A 6,554-nucleotide genomic window follows, 5' to 3' on the forward strand; every position below is an offset into this window, starting at 1 on the left:
ATCGAAATTCTCTTAATTCACTATTATACAGTTTGATTTTACGAAAAACAAATAAAGAAACAAGTTGCTACATGATCTTAGAAAAATCATTAATTATATTCTTTGCATGAACGCCGTTCACTGTAGCTTTAAACCAGAGAACCCTTGATCTCATAACAAAAATGCCTCCTTGGAAAAGTTGGAGCAGGGAAATAACGAACATTTAATGAGATTTATCGTAAATTATGAGGTCAAACTTCTCACAGAGGACTACCCAGAAATACTGCATACTCCAACCACGTAAAACCTGAGGGCATGTCTGAGTAAGCTCAAGCATTCTCACAGCCTAGAAAAGTCTTTCTTTAGACTGGTGAAAATTCACCAGGCAAAACACTCAGTGCCAATGTTTGCAATGCCAAAACACTGCTCAAATTTTAAGCCAGATGATCTCTGGGCTACAGATTCATTGCCTGCGGACCTCAGAAGAACTGTTTGATCCTCAGAAACCAGCCTGGGGCTTTTCAAAAATATTCATTTATAATGAAAATGAGGTATGAGGTAGCAGTTGTCCCCTTTAAGGGCTATCACACTCTTTTTCAGACATCCTAATCATAACTGATATCCTGTTCCTGTTATTCATTGGCTCAGCCCTAAAACAGAAACATCTCAGCTGATTTGATTCATAGAAATTCTTGATACTGGATGGAAAATTTCATAACACCTGCATTCATGTCCAAAACCTTCACTATGTTATTTAAAGGTCGCATTATACTGATAGTAACAATGGCAGCGCCAGGAATAACAATATTTCATCCTATACCAAAATTTACATGAATCACCTACTAGTCAAGTGGTCAAGATACAAATGGGAATCTACCAGAAATTATGATCATGCTGAGATAGGACTATCGTTGAAACTGAGGAATAAGTAACCAGAACTTGCAACCAAAAACTAAGAAAAATGGTGACTTATAGGAAATGCTCGGTATAATGCAAACTTATAGGTTATTAGAAAGACCTGCTGTTAGTCCCCTCATGAGTCAAATGATCAAACCAGGGCTATTTAGCAATGTGAGTATCGTGTAGAATCTCTCCTAAGAGCTAACAGTGAATTGCTGTCCATTCCCATATTGATCGCAACTCTAAGTTCCATGGAGAGTGCTGTTCCTTATTGTTCGGAAATTAAATCAGTTCAGCTGGTGAATTTCTCAAATTACCTTGAGTAGTAGCTGCATCAGACTAACAAAGCACCATGACAGATTTTAAAATATCTATCCTCTTTTGTACTTGACTATTTGAAAAGTACATTTTCCCGTTTGCAAATTTCAGTGAAATATACTTGTGCGTTACAATATCGGGACTGGTAGATTAGACTTCTTTCCTATGAATTCCCTTTCTGCTTCTATTTTACCCTAGTCCTATATACAGTGTTTTTCTCGTTATGAGTCACCACTGTTTTTACCACCGACTTGTTAAGTTACTTGATCTTAAGAAATTATTTCGACTTAAAGTCAAGATTATGGATGTTACAATATTGAAAGAATATATATGTGTATGTATATATATATATATATATATATATATATATATATATATATATATATATACATATATAAGTGTGCGTGTGTGCTTGCGGGCGCGTCTGTATGTATGCATACATGTATGTATGATCATCGGATCTTCCCCTTGCAGTCTCCTTGTAAGACATTCAGAAACAGATGACCTTGCGTTGTCAGCAGGCGAGGGAGGAAGCTCCTCTTTTAAAACAGGGACTTTAATCACCGCACTAAGAAGCAGGTAACTTTATTTCTCTATTTTACTTCAAAATAAAACAAATAGTTCCTGTTGCATGAGGGTAGCCATAGCCGGGGGATGCCAAGGCCATGGCCATAAGTGATTGTATTCTATATTTTCCTTATATTATTTTGTATTAGTTCATTTTGTTTGAAGAATGCACAGGACAATGCAAATCTAAATTCACGTTATTCTCGCTTTGAGATAAATTACTCACATAAAAGTTAAGGCCCATTTATATTGCATTCAAGAGTTTCATGTTCTATGGATTACTTCGTTGGGAATTATTCAGTCTTTGAAATAGAAAATTATTCGTTTAGTCGAAAATTTTATCACAAAGATTTCATAATCATCAGCCTTTATGTGTTACATCTGTTTCTCTTTATAATTATTTTTGCGTTTTACTTAGAAATAGAGAAATGCACGTGATCATATACATATAAATCAGGGAGCGCCCCAAAATTTTGACCTCTCCTTCGTTAAATTTAAATACGAAAGAGAGAGAGAGAGAGACTGGTACTTACTGTAGCCTATCGGTGCATATATATCTGTATGTGGTGCAAAAATAAAATCTTTTTTTTATTTTACATGCATTCATGACGTGACAAATCACACTAGCCCACTCATATTTTAGTACAAATTGTGCATTTTTGCTCTTCGAAATATTTACATACCACTTAATACGTTACGCTTGCGTTTTCATGAATATGGCCTCTTATTGTGACAGCACTGCTGTTGCACTGATTATCATTACATTGCTTACCGTTCGCTCGTTTGGGTACTCGGATATCCGGTGGCTTTCTTTCAAGAGAGAAATTTAATTGAATGGCTATGCAGTGATACAGAACATTTAGATATGCACAAAATCTAAGAAATTTCGAGTCTGTCGAAACTCGAAAAACTCCTTTTTGAGATAACCTTTGTTATGTTGCTTTTAATTTTTAGGAAGCAAACTAATATTTTAAGATTTTATAATTATTCTTATTTTCTTTCTTAGTCAGAATCATTCATTCAAGTGAAAAGCAAATATGTATTTCAAAACAACTGATGTTATCTATTAGACCCATCTCCTCGCGAACATTAAAGCTGTATTAGTACGGAAACTAAAAAATTGTGCACTTCTGAAAACTTTGTCGAATACAAGATATGAGTTACAAAAATGTGCATGTATCTACCAAGTCCTTGTAATTTCTTGCTTAGTATAAAATGAATAGCACCTGGGTTCAATGTAATAAGAAAACAAGTAAAAAATGCGCCAAAGTTTCTTCAGCGAAATCGAGTTTTCGAGTTTTCTGTACAGCGTATAATGCTGCATGAAATTCTCAGCCACGGCCCATGAAACTCTTAGCCGGCTGTGGTGGCCTGCGTTGTTGCGGTGCCAGACGCATGATCATGGCTAACTTTACCCTTAAGTAAACTGGAAACTACTGAGGCTAGGGGGCTGCAATTTAGTATGTTTGATGACTGGAGGGTGGACGATCAGCACACCAATTTGCAGCCCTCTAGCCTCAGTAGTTTTTAAGACCTGAGGGCGGACAGAAAAAGTGCGAACGGACAGACAAATAGCCATCTCAATAGTTTTCTTTTACAGAAAACTAAAAACTGCTTACAATCATATTCAAGTAATTACAAATCATAGTGAAATGGTTGGTAATTTCACTTTCCGGTTCATCAGTCATTTCCTGCTAAATAAATTTAGAGTTAATTGTTTACAATAGGATTGCCATCAGTTGCAATATTTATGAATTGTAATTCTAGAATATTTGTCATTCACATTTCTTATGTACAATATTTCCCCTAATTTTATGTACGTATAACGGTATTATATTTGACAACTCTGAGCAAATTACAGGAAATTTTGAAAGCTTAAAAATAGAACATTGCGTTATTTGCATTACCGTATTCTGTGCAGCATTTCCAGTATTCGTATTACTATATATATATATATATTATTTATATCATTAATATATCATTTTAGCACCACTTCAAAGCTCTACATTAAGTTCCACATACCGATCAGTCCTCATTATTTGCGGCTCAGCAGGCCCACACCTCTTCCCCGCCACAACCACCACTATATATGAACACTCCTGGCTACGCCCTCGTCCTGTTGCAAGTGCCTCAGCAACCATGCAATGGCTGGTTAGCTGAATACACACCGCAATTGTGTGGTTCTTGTATTTTTAAAGTCCGTTTTTTCCGAAGGGACTCTATAATTATCTTTAATGACAATATCGCATGGAAAAAATATGTTTAATTCGTTTTATTTTGTAAATGGTTTTATTCTCCCTTTTATTTCTCTCGCTCTCTCTCCCACCCCCCCGTTTATCAGTTTATGAATCTCTCTCTCTCTCTCTCCCTCTCTCTCTCTCTGTTTATCAGTTTATGAATCTCTCTCTCTCTCTCTCTCTCTCTCTCTCTCTCTCTCTCCTCTCTCTCTCTCTCTCTCTCTCACTGTTTTATCAGTTTATAATCTCTCTCTCTCTCTCTCTGTTTATCAGTTTATGACTCTCTCTCTCTCTCTCTCTCTCTCTCTCTCTCTCTCTCTCTCTCAGTCTAGACAATGTAGGTTCGGTGGCAGACTCAAAGAAACGTGTCACACAAGATAAAAATGACTCTCTTTGAACTCAGTTTAGGACAATTTGCTTCTTAACGACTCTATCTTCGAGGCTCTGCACCTACTGAGGGGGCGGAGAACATTATAAGTTTTTGAAACGGTAACATGACTCATTTGCATATTTATATATCATTTAACTCTATACTGTTTTATGCTCAACATTCAAATGAGTTTTAGTTTCAAATGAACTGTAAAACCATGTATGTATATATGTATATATATACATATATATATGTATATGGATATATATATGTATATATGTGTATACTCTATATATATATATATATATATATATATATATATATATATATATATATATATATATGTGTCTTACAGTCAACACATAATCAGTCATTCCGTGTAATGACTGAAATTTGTCATCACGCGTAATGCACTTAGGACATTTGATCCCCCAGGAGCTAGTACTAAACATTATGAAATACATTTGACCCCGAGGGACTAGTACTAAACCCGGCGAAACAGTGTAGGTGACTCACTGTTTCGCCGTGTTTAGTACTAGCTCTGAGGGGATCAAATGTTCAGCACCATTACGCGTGATGACTGAAATTTCGTCATTACTGTAATGACTGATTACGCATGTTATTTTTGTAACATATATATATATATATATATATATATATATATATATATATATATATATATATATATATATATATATATATATATTTACAGTTCTGTTGAGAGCATATATATATGCTCACACACACAGGCACACACATACAGACACACACACACATATATAGAACAATTTTATCTCTACATATATTTTTCTGTGCAATCTTTATTTGACCGAAACAAATTACATAACCTGGCAGGACAGGGATTCCCTGGATCTTCGAACCCTTTGCAAAAGTATTTGATATAAGCATTTTAGGAGGGACAAGTGATTTCTTAAGCTTTTGAAAAGGGGATTATGTCAGAAGTAGGATGTGTGAAATTAAAGGAGTGCGTGTGCAATAAGCCAAGAACTTCCGTCTCTTGCGTAACTTTCAAGAGCTAAATTTAGCAAAGAAGTAAGTCACCGATTCTATTTCGTTAACCAATATATACAGTATTTATATTATATATATATATATATATATATATATATATATATATATATATATATATATATGTATGTATGTACGTATGTATGTATGTATTTACTTATTTATAAAAACATATAAATAAATAAGTATATAAGTATGTGTGTACTATATAAATTTTTTAGTATATATATATATATATATATATATATATATATATATATATATATATATATATATATATATATATATATATATACTGTATGTGTGTATACAATATTAATTCCTTTGAGACCAATAATCCCGTACTGTGATTCGCTCAGATGTGACATAACCATTTCTGAAATAGGTTAACCTGTATCTAGAAGAGCATTTCATGATATTTTAATATTTTGTACAAAAGATCAACTCTCAAACAATTTTGAAAAACAGCCAATATTACGTCTTTGCCAGATGGCTTGTATACAATATAGAAATATCCATACTTATAATATGACTGGGACATTACTAAAAATACTTGGTGTTACTATAGTGTAACACCTACCGAGCTATTCGCGACCTGCCAAAAATTAGGATGCTATCTACCAAACAAGGCCTATGGCAATTATTTCCTCAAACTATATACAAAACTATTTGATCCCCAGGGGCTAGTACTAAACACGGCGAAACTGCCGCTCATCTACACTGTTTCGCCGTGTTTATTACTAGCCCGTGAAGGGCCGGCCTAGTAATGGATGGTAGATATCACACTATAGTAGCACCAAATACTTTTTTGATTGCATCTTGACAATTACCATCTTTGGAGTTCACATTAGCTTTGAGCTCTGTAGGAGTCCAGTGAAGCCAGATACGCGACCGGGTGGAATTAGGGCAAGTTAAGGCTGATGTTAAATGTAGAGAACTTTAAGCATAGAGGAAGCAAGTGGGTTAAAACCTAACGGGCAAAAATTTCCTGTCAGCATTCCTCAGGGTAATGGAATATTCTTTATCCCTCTTCAGTGCATGTATATCATTAAAGGTGAATAATGATATGTTGATAGTTCTGTTATTCCAGTGGTGTATTTCGAACTGATCGTCATCATAATTTCCAAAAACATGAGGTACTTTTGTGATCCATT

The sequence above is a fragment of the Macrobrachium rosenbergii genome, chromosome 55 (assembly GCF_040412425.1).
Source record: "Macrobrachium rosenbergii isolate ZJJX-2024 chromosome 55, ASM4041242v1, whole genome shotgun sequence".
Taxonomy (NCBI): Eukaryota; Metazoa; Arthropoda; class Malacostraca; order Decapoda; family Palaemonidae; genus Macrobrachium; species Macrobrachium rosenbergii.